Raw genomic sequence first — 11,660 nt, 5'->3', positions numbered from 1 at the left:
GATCTGCTTGCTTTCTTTTTAGATGAGTCCTTCTCCTGCAGGTTTGTCTCGTTCTTGTGTCACCACTAATGCACTTAGGACTCAATAAGCTCCCTGGCTGTTGCATCATGAGCAGAATTATTGCTTGCACTTCCTGAATTTATCTTCATTTTCACATTGAAGTCAGCAATAGTAGCTTTTAATATTAAATGGGCCAGGCTGACAGCTAGTAAATTGAAACTGCAAAGAAAATGTGATATAAAAATCAGAGGAGTCACCATTTCTTTTCTCCCAAACACTTGAAATAAGAGTAAAAATCTTATTTCAGCTTCGCTGCTTATAAAGGAGAAGAAACACTGGAGGTGGGAAGAGAAGAAGTTTCTGTGTGGTGCCTAAAAACACCTCAGACGGAGCTTACCTGTCAGGAGCCCCCAAGCTGATACAAACGGGAGCACTAAAGTGATTTCAGATTTATCATAACAAAAAGAAAGGCCTGAAGCGAGGGGGCCCGGGCCGGGCAGGAGCGTTCCCTCAGGGATGGAGCAGCGCCGCGCTGGGGCTGCTCAGCAGCGAGGGCCCCGATGCTCCAGGGGGAACAGCACGGATTCCCTGGGTCAGATGCCCCTTTTTAAGCTGTTTTTTTGTCCCTTTGGATTGGTTTCTGTCGGGATCCTTCATTTGCAGGAAGGCTTAAGGCGCTTGATTGGCCATGACAGTTCTGTCCAGGCTGGCTCGTGGGGCTCTTTACTGAGGTGTGTTATGGTACCTTGAGTACCGTATTTCCTATAACTGCCCTTTAACCCCTTTTACAATATAACAACCAAACTAACAGTACATGCTTAACGATTATCAACTATTTTACCACAGTTTCTCACCTATTTTTAACAATTGACAGGGGTTCCACAGTGCCGCGCTCTGCCTGCAGAGCTCCCGAGAGCGGGCACAGCCCCGGGGTGCTCGGAGCCGGCCCTGGCAGGGCATGAGCACCGCACCCACCCTTGGAAGGGTTCTGGTCCCTCTGAGTGCCACTGAGTCCCTCTGAGTGCCACCGAGCCCCTCTGAGTGCCACCGAGTCCCTCTGAGTGCCACTGAGTCCCTCTGAGTGCCACCGAGTCCCTCTGAGTGCCACCGAGCCCCTCTGAGTGCCACCGAGTCCTCTGAGTGCCACCGAGTCCCTCTGAGTGCCACCGAGGGAGCCCCGGCCAGCCCCCACACCGTGCACAGCGGGATGGGGGCACCCTCCCGTGCCCCGGGGGTATGGAGGGCAGCCAGGCTGATCCCAAGGGTACAGAAGGACAGAAGGACAGCCAGGCTGATCCCGGGGGTACAGAAGGACAGAAGGACAGCCAGGCTGATCCCGGGGGTACAGAGGGCAGCCAGGCTGATCCCAGGGGTACAGAAGGACAGAGGGCAGCCAGGCTGATCCCGGGGGTACAGAAGGACAGAGGGACAGCCAGGCTGGTCCCGGGGGTACAGAAGGACAGAGGGACAGCCAGGCTGATCCCGGGGGTACAGAAGGACAGAAGGACAGCCAGGCTGATCACCTGCAGCAGAGGAGACGCTGGAACAAGGGCGGAGGATGAAGGGGCCAGCTCTTAGCAGGGGTTAATCCAAGGTTTATTTCAGGAGCTCCGGGGAGCCCCTAGAACCTCAGGGGGCTCCTGCTGAGAGCCCCGGGTGAGGTGCAAACCTAAAGCAGGTAACATTTACTGACCAGTAAGTGGCCCTAAGGGATGGACACTGGGAAAATGGACATTTAGGACTGAGTGTGGGGTAACACTTGGGGGTTGACCCCTGGCCTCTGGCTGATCACTCAACGTCCTGGACCGAAAGTTCTAGATGGAGGGGATGGGATGCTGAGTGACTGACAGACTGACAGGGTGGGGATTTGGGGATGATCTCAGCAAAGGAAAGGGATTACACAGGTAGAGGGAGGGGATACCATTTGGGGAAAATAAGGGGATACAAAGAGAAAACCATTATAAAACATAAAACCACACTGCAACAAGAAGGGGCATTCCCACCGAGCTGGGCACCATCTCGCAGGGAAAGCTGGCACCGTGCGCTCAGCCCCGTGTGGCACTCGGGGAACTCCTGGAGCTCTGTGGTGGTTTTTTTGCCAGGTTTTTATGGAAAAGGGCAAGCACTCGGCAGTGCCTGTGTGCTGCAGTGTCACCTGCAGGGGCTGGCTCGGCTGTCCCAGTCACCGGGGTCGTGGCGCTTTCAGCCGGGCTCCTCTGGCCACAGCTGTGAATTGACAGGGGAATTTTATCCTTTGGTCACACATACATACCTGAAGGGAGTTTGTGCTACTCAAATAAGTGTTCTTGACCACTACTGAAAGCTCTGCCTTCTGTAGCAGTGTTATTGAAAATTCGTGGGTGTATGCTTATTATTTAAAAGAGTGCCCTTACTTTCTGATACAATGGTAAATTATAAATTTTTATAATGGTAAATTATAAATTAATTTCCTACTCAATGGTTAAAATCCATTGTGCAAAGAGGAACTGTACCCAAAATGAATGTATTCCTGGGCTACCAAAACAGATTTCTATCTGGTAGCCAGTATTTGTTTCATCTAACAAAAAATAGCAGTCTTTGTTACAAAAAAAGACATTTTAGAAACTCTATTACTTGGTAGCTTTAGCAAAACAATAATTAACTGAAGAGATTTTATTCTGTGCTAATAGAAGTGATTTATTGCCACACTCAGGACAAGCATCTCATAAAATAACTCTTCCAACTTTCCCAAGTGTAGGATTCTACTGCTGGGTTTGCCTCCCATGATCATACAAACAGTGGTACCTGTGCTCCTCCCCCAGGAATACAGGGTTTAACTACACATGCATCTTAGCAGAGATGAGACCCAAATGTGGCAAAAAGGAAATTGCTCTCATCTTACAGAGCTTGATTAAAGCTTTAGGCATAGAGCTTTTTAAATGACAAATGCTCAATGAAATAATATTATGTCTTTATACTCCAGAGCACTATTAATCTGAGGTTCTAGGACTTTGAGAAATGTTAATTAACTCATTACCATTCACATAAAGTGTTACCATTACATTCATTTTGTGGGCTGATAACCAAAGCATGGAATTATTATATTTTTCAGAAAGAATGAGGTTGGGATTCTCTTCCATGAGTGTTCCCTATCAGGTATTTACAGAGATTTAACTGTTTATGCAGTACTGAACTCCATGGATCTTCCATCAAGTCAGCCCAAAAGGAAAAGCAACAATTTTGGGAGGGATGGCACAACTTCAGCAGAACCCAAAGAAGGATTTTTCTGCAGCTTTAAGCTTTGTGTTGGGTATTTGGGAGCCCAGATCTGATAGCTAAGAAGCTAGGCAGTGTTTTTAAGGGTTTGAAGAAGTTGCATGCTCTGGGAAATAACAGAGACACTTTTGCCTGTTCTGCAGAAATGTAAAGGTTTGCATCACTTTAAGCATTTTTTTCCCCAGGAAGCTGCCTGCTCTTATAATTCAGGATAAATAATATGCAAATTAGGAAGCCACTGTTTGGTCCATTGAATTGCATCTCAGGCTTGCTGCAACCTGTTTGTGGTTTCAGTATAATGAAAGAACAGGATCACTGCAAAACACAACTCACCACAGAAATGTTGTGCAGTGTGGGTACAGAATTTGTTCACCTGGTGCACACACAGCCTCGTGCTTTGTTTCCAATGGAAGCCACCTGCAGAGAATTTGGGGGAGAGATGTAGAAGCCCCATAGGCAAAGAATAATCTGCTGTATGCATTAGACCTCAGCCTTAAATCTGTTTGTATGGCAAAAACATGAAGTATGACATTTTCATATACTTCCCACAAGTTTCAGTCCAAGAAATTACTGCTTTCCAGTCCCACAGGTAAAAATTTAGCCTCTGAAACTCTTCTGAATCTTGTGAACCTGTTGGTCTCAATGATTTTTCTTAAGAATTAGTTTTGTAATATAATTACATGTTTATGTTATTATTGTTATTTTTTTCATTTCACAACAAATTTTGCTTTGTTTCCTGTTACAAGAAAGCAAGGACTGAGGTTCAAGATCTACTTTTTCTGTAACGTGCTGCATTTTTTATGGTGGTTTTTTTTTTGTTTGTTTGGGGTTTTTTGGTTTTTTTTTTTTTTTTGGTTGGTTGGTTGGTTGGTTGGTTGGTTGTTTTTGTTTTGTTTTTTTTAAATCAAGGTCTTTCATGCCTGATTCATTTTTAGGGTAAAAACCAAACATCTTTCACTTTGCCTTTTCCCTTGCCCAGGTCATTCTTCTCATCCTTTTTTTAATTTCACCTATCCCTGAGGTATCCTTTATTGAAGTTGCTGCCACTCATAACCTTACACTTCCTTCCATATAAAAGTACTGATTTATCTAACATTCTTCTACTTCTTAATTATCATTTTTTATGCACATCAATATTTTGTTTACTTGTTTTGACCACAGCTAAACATGATCTCAGTCTGCTCTCTAAGTAGGGACCATTTATAAGAATTAATCACACAAGTAACTCTTCTTCCCTTCCATAGCTCAATGCTTTGTACTTAACAAATTTGAGTTTTGTGTTCCATCAGCCTGCCCAGGTGATGCTACTCAGCTGGGTCTTTTGAAATTCTTTCTAGGCCTCTCTAACCCTCACATAAATAACCTCTCATCTACAGATGATGCTGCTCCCTTGTCAAATTTAGCTCTTTTCTAAATCAGTGATAGATATGCTAAATCACAGAGAGCTGTTATTTTATTTAGTACAATTGCTAGTATAATTCCAATATAAAAAATCTCTAGTTTGAAATTTTATGTGTCTCTGAAAGTTAGCCTGTTTTCTACCTGTGTTTTACTCTTCAGTAGCCATTACCTTTTTTAGAATGGCAAGTAATTAAAACATGGTGGTTTAAAGCTCACTTCTACTCTGGCTCCCTTTTCCAGATCTGTAATAAAGAGAAACTGATAGGAAATACCTCTATTATACAGAATCAGATTTATTTCTCCACAATAGTAGAATTTATGTTCTTAGCCTGCCTGTGTTACAGGGGGTTTGGACCACATAATGATTTCTTTAAAGGAGAAAGATTTTTGAGCAGTCTTGGGAATCTGGAGAGGTCCCAGCTGACTGATGCCATAAGGCATGGGATGCCCCTGTGGTGACTTGGGGTCATCTGTCCTGGCTCTGCCCCCCTAAGCCTCCCAAGCACCCCCAACTTCCTTGCCAGCATGGCAGTGCAAAAAGTAGAAAAGGTCTCTGTGTAACCTCAGCAATAACAAAACCAAAAGCAATTTAATATTAACAACTCTGTGTTCAGCATAAGTTCAAAACATAGCCCTGTTCTGCAAAAAAAATTAACTCTACCCTACCTGAAACCAGCACAATGTCTTACTAAAAAAAATATAATTTCACACTTCGGAAACTGAGTTTTATATACATAAAAAATAATCTCATGCTTTGGACAAATCTCTAGTGTTTTAAGGGTGACATCTTTAAAAATGTTTATTATTAAGAGAACCCCCAGTGAAACCACCGACTCTGCCGTTACCTGCCGCGGTAACGAGACGGACCGCCCTGATGGCATCCAGAAGCACCATCGCGTGTGTGAACAGCGGCAGCAGGCAAGTTCGGAATTCCTTTTCAGGGCCGTTTGGCAGCTCCCGGGCAGGGAAGGACCAGGCGGGCCCCACACGCGGGTGGCGAATTCTCGGTGCGGTACCGCCATCTCTCGGTCCCGCTCCGCGCAGCAGCGCAGCGCGCCCGCATCCCGCGCTCTGTATCCCGCACTCTGCATCCCGCATTCCTCATCCCGCGCTCTGCATCCCGCATTCCTCATCCCGCGCTCTGCATCCCTCACTCTGCATCCCGCACTCTGCATCCCGCATTCCTCATCCCGCGCTCTGCATCCCGCACTCTGCATCCCGCACTTTGCATCCCGCATTCCTCATCCCGCGCTCTGCATCCCGCACTTTGCATCCCGCCCTTGCATCCCACACTCTGCATCCCGCACTCTGCATCCCGCATTCCTCATCCCGCGCTCTGCATCCCGCACTTTGCATCCCGCCCTTGCATCCCGCACTCTGCATCCCGCCCCTGCATCCCGCCCCTGCATCCCGCACTCTGCATCCCGCATTCCTCATCCCGCACTCTGCATCCCGTACTCTGTATCCCGGGCTCCGCATCCCGCCCCTGCATCCCGCCCTCTGCATCCCGCCCCTGCATCCCGCACTCTGCATCCCGTCCCTGCATCCTGCACTCCGTATCCCCCACTCTGCATCCCGCCCTCTGCATCCCGCCCCTGCATCCCGCCCCTGCATCCCGCCCCTGCATCCTGCACTCTGCATCCCGCACCCTGCATCTCGCCCCTGCATCCCGCACTCTGCATCCCGCACTCTACATCCCGCCCCTGCATCCCGCACTCTGCATCCCGCCCTCTGCATCCCGCCCCTGCATCCCGCACTCTGTATCCCTCACTCTGTATCCTGCGCTCCGCATCCCGCACTCCTCATCCCGCGCTCTGCATCCCGCGCTCCGCATCCCGCACTCCTCATCCCGCCTCTTCATCCCGTGCTCCGCATCCCGCACTCCTCATCCCGCCTCTTCATCCCGTGCTCCGCATCCCGCACTCCGCATCCCGCACTCGGCATCCCGCGCTGGACATTCCTGCGCTCCGCACCCCTGCACTCCGCACCCCTGCACTCCGCACCCCTGCGCTCCGCGCCCCCGCAGCCCCGCGCTCGGCGCTCCCGAGCTCCCCGCAGTCCCGCTGGATGCGATTCCCGTGGGCTGCTCCCGGGAGCGGCGTTTCCCCGGCAGGAATCGCCCTGCACTGCCGGGCACGGCGGGCCCGGGGCTCCAGCTCTGCTCGCGCTGTTCACAGCCTCCTCCACACCTGGGGCTGCTCCCCAGGGGAAGCCTACGAACACCCGGCAGGGCTGTAACAGGAGTATTTAAGAATCCCCCACCCCTCCGAGGGGAAAAGTAGAGAGTGTAGTCTGCAGAACTTCTCTGCGTGAGTTTTCAAACCTGTAAAACCTGTGATAGACAAAAAGTGTATTGAAAGCACAGCTCTACTTTCTAGCCAAGACATGTTTACCTATCACGAATCTAATCGACAGCTGTACTTTTAAGTACAAAAGATGTGGTGCAAGACCTGGGATTGGGTGTGTGGAGTCCCAGTCCCAGTGACTCACCAGGAGCCATGCAGAGGTTCACTTTCTCAGCACTGCCACCTGGAACTGCTCTGCAGCAAGTGTCAGGAGTGCCAAGGATCTGTACAGTGAATTCAAAGTCCTGGAGGTGCTGAACTCTGCACAATATCCACCAATATCCATGTTTCCTAAACCTGGATATGCCAAAATGTTCTGGTATCTAATGAATCAAAAGTCCTTATGAGGACTATATGAACCACACAGTTACTAGAACCAAAGAATTATCCCATACAGAAATTGATTCCAATAGACAAGCAATAGAGAATTAGCAGCGGGAGCCTTAACCAAAGTAAGCACCTGTGATTGCTCTCCTGACCACCAAGAAAGCCTTAAAAAGTATTCTGCAAAGACAAGCCCAGGAACAAAAATGATAACATGGATATAATGGACACATTGATCTTACAGTACATGGCATTTTCCACACACAAATCACCTCGTGGCCCAAAGGAAACAGCTAACTGCTGTTCTCTGTTCTGTACAAGACCAGCATTACTTTTCCCCCTGTGAGTTTCCTCCACTGGTGCACGTGCCAGGTACCCTTTTCTTTTCCCCTTCATGTTGTCTAACTGATTTACCAAGCAAAGTTAAATTCAGAGCAATTTCTTCCTGTCTGTGCTTAGCATAAAGTTTGCTCTCTCTGTGCCACATTTGAAGAGGAGTTTGTACCTGAACATCACAGTCTGGGAAAAAAGATTACCTCTCCTTGCAAAGCATCCCAGCCTTGAAAATGCAGGACACTTACTTTATCAGAAATACTAAAAAATGTAGGCATGGACCAGCAGCTCAAGTATTTCTGAGTTAGTGCAGTGACACAGCCCCGTGACCTCAGGCTGTGCTTTTGCCCCACAACTGCTCCAACCCCTCCAAGGTGCTCTCAGTGAGCCCCAGTACACCCAACTCCCCAGATGGGAATTGCCCAGCCAGGTTTGTCCCTGAGCTAAAAACAAAAGCTGATGGCTGTGAAGCACTCTGAAAATCTGGGTCCTTTCTTGTCTTTGAAACCAGGAACTGGATTTGAATGTTTGATCCCTTTTTTATTGTCCATCTTCAGGAAAATCCATTCTACTACTTTCTACGAGGCCATGGAAGTATTTTGTTCCATTACTGGAAGAAGAAAGCAGGATTCAACACTGTAGTTTTGTTTGCTTTCGTATAATAAGTTAGTACAATGGATTTAAATTGAAGTGGAATTATATATGAAAATTTTTTATCATGCCAAAAAATTTCAATTAGGGGAAATTAGCCACTTGGTTCTTTCTGATAAATTAATCATAGAGATTATCTATTAAACGTGGTACTTAACCTTTCTGGCATAAGTGCCTGAGGCAGTAGTATTTAGGCTCTCCACATTAATTTGGAAATATTAATTTCTAGGCAGCTGTCTTCCAAAATGGAATTTTCACTTGTCTTTTTTTTAAGTAGGTCATTGTGCAGCTGTTGTTAAAGAGGCTGGCATTTGTGGAATGGTAAATCCACCATTGTACCCTATCAGCCACAAAATTGATCTCCATCAATTACAGTATATCCTTTACTGAAGTGCCCTTTCTCAGCCCCAAAGGATGTCATCCCTCACTGTGGTAGCCTTTGGCCTTTTCTGGAATGGGAATGTGTTTCAGAGGGTTATCCTGCAGCAGCTGAGGCACCACACTGTGTTCACACTCTCTGCCTGCCATGAGATAAGGGCTTGCCTTGACTTCATGTTAGCACTCCTATCTCCATTAGAGCTGCCTTCAAATGAATCCTGAGGGAAATGGGTATGACAGCTCTCAGCTGCCAAAGGAGCAGCTGGTTCACCTGCTGAACACCCAGTGCAAACCTTCCTCAATGAAATCAATGGGTGCTTTCACTGGGGACAGGCCTTGCTGTCCCTGTGGTGCTCAGCTGTTGCACAGCTTATGGAGAGACAGACCTTGTCCTCTGCTCCTTCAGAATTAGAATCAGGACCTTGGCCTGCTTATCTTCCTCATATGTCATAAAATTTGCATAGTCTGCTGCAGGAACAGTTTGAATTCCAGAACTCTCTGCATTCTAGTGAAAAAAAAGAGAGGAAGTAGGAAGGTTTTGGAACCAAAGGATTCTATGGAAAGGAGTCTAAGGAAAGAAAATATGAATGGCAGACAATTTATATAATTTAAGGTTAATTAAATGAGAAAGAATATCTCAAAATCTTAGAATAAAATGTTAGAAAGACAAGAATATACATTGAAAGAAGGACAATGGACTATACATTATGTGAGCAGCAGGCACATTAGCAATGAATGGGTAACCAAATCAGTGTCCCAGAAGACAGAATTGGTAGCCAGGCTACCAAACCTGTGACTGTGGTGTCACAGTCAGTTTGTCCCTACTGTTAACTAGAATCAATAGATTATCAATTACCTTATTGATTACCTGAACCTATAAATTCTTGCACAGATACAATTAAGCATAAGAATGCTTGTAGACTTGGAATGTAAAGTTAACAAAATCCTGCTTACTTTGGGATTGGGTCAGATAAACTTGAAGATCTTCGAGGTTTAAGAGATGGAGGATTTTGAGATAATTCAAATAGTGCAACAACTATGATAAAATAAGACAGGGAAAGGGAAACAAAATTGAGACCTGTGTCTCAGTCAAAAATGAATGAACTGAAATTCAGACTTGGACTGAGATATTTTGTGTTTCATATTTTGTGTGAAAAGGGAAAGAACTATTTCAATAATAACAATTCTTGTGATCAGAGCAGTAAGATGCTCATGTGGCTCTCTAATTTGGAAAGGAAGTGGAAAAGTGAGGTGGCCAGAAAACAGAAGTATAGTAACGAATGAGGATTTAAGAATTGTCAAAAGACCTTTAGCAGGCCTTGTAACCTGATTGTGAAATCCTGAACATGAAGACAGTAACAGCTCAGACACCATGCAAATTTTACAGTGAAAGGCAGGATGGGAATTGCCAGTTTTGAAATAATAAAGGTGGAAAAGTTGGTGCAAAATGGAGACATTATCATCAATTTAAAAATGACAGGACAGCTGGGAGGACCTGCAGGAGAAGTGGCTGTTAGTGTGTAAACATGGCAGACCTGTGGCTGATCAGAAGAAAGAGGCTCTGAGAACAATGCCTACTGCTAATAACAGCAGAGAAACTTGGGAAAATGGGTGTACAAGACCCCTGGATTTGATTGGGATCTGGTAAGAACAATTTAATGAATACTGCTTCCTCTGATTTGAGAGAAATCTGACAGGTGAGTCAGAAGTTTCATGGCTGAATATCAAATGCTGTCAGTACGATTAACATTTTTAAAAAGGGTATTTGCTCTCTCCCTGTGACTAATAGAAGATATTTGTTAAGCCAAAGAACTTTATATCACAGGTTACACCTGGATTACAGTTTCTGACTGAAAAGGAGTCTGTGATTATTCAGATACAACCTTTAGGGTTGTATCCTAAAGGTCTTGGACAGGAAGGAAAATATGTAAAGGTGACATGGCAGTGTGCATGATATGTCTTTTTAAAGACTTACTGGGCCCTTGTGTTCTCCTCTGTGGCATCAACTCCAAAGTTTAATTTTTGCCATTTAATTTTCCTGCTGTACTTGAAGGTGTACAGGGAACCACATGCAGTGAAAAACGGCCAGGCAGATTTGGGTGCATGAAAGAAGCAGCTCTGGCTTGGTGAAGTTGTCCAAACCTATGACTGGCAAGGCTGAGAGTGGCCTCCAAAGATGTAAAAAACCCCTGAGAATATATCAAGTGATTAAGATTTATTTTGCTGAAGAAAAAATGTTTTGGTCTATTAAACAGTTATTTTAAGTCTGAAAAAGCAAACCTTAGAAACAAGCAAGAGCGAGGTATGGAAGGACTTTTGCTAAGGATCAATTATGAATGCTTTTTGTTTTGCAACAAGGACAAGATGCTGATTCTGCAGCTTAAGACTTGGGCTGTGATTTTAGTGCTCTGAGTCAAGTTCACGCTCTGTGACTCTGATTTGGGCCCAGATCCACAAAGGAGCTTAGGTGCTTAAAACATGATTTCACTGGGATTTGCTCCCCTAAGCTGCAGAATGCAATCTCTGGAATTTGACAAACTCCTTTACACACCCAAGTTTAAACAACATCCTGCTTTATGCCCAGAACAGCTTTTGCCTCCAAGGATGGCACAGCTGCTGCTCTGCCTGCCCCGGCCTGCCCAGAGCTTAGCCAGGTGTGATGGACGGGGTGGCAGGCAGGGGTGAGGGCAACAAGGACACGGGCAGGAGTTTGGGATCCAGGGACACGGGCAGGGGGCTGGGATCCGGGGACACGGGCAGGGGTCTGGGATCCGGGGACACGGGCAGGGGTCCGGCACCCAGGGCAGCACCCGGTGCCCCGGCGTGCGCGTCTGCGGCAGTGCGGGTGTCACGCAGCCCTGTCCCCGCTGTCACCAGCCCTGTCCCAGCTGGTGCTGAGGCCGCCTTCGAGCGTTGTCGCAGGACGGGCCGTGGCCCGGCCCGGGGTAAAACCAGCCCGACCAGGGACGGCGT

This window comes from Agelaius phoeniceus, chromosome 12 (genome assembly GCF_051311805.1).
Source record: "Agelaius phoeniceus isolate bAgePho1 chromosome 12, bAgePho1.hap1, whole genome shotgun sequence".
NCBI classification, from domain to species: domain Eukaryota; kingdom Metazoa; phylum Chordata; class Aves; order Passeriformes; family Icteridae; genus Agelaius; species Agelaius phoeniceus.
This window is presented reverse-complemented; position numbering follows the sequence as displayed.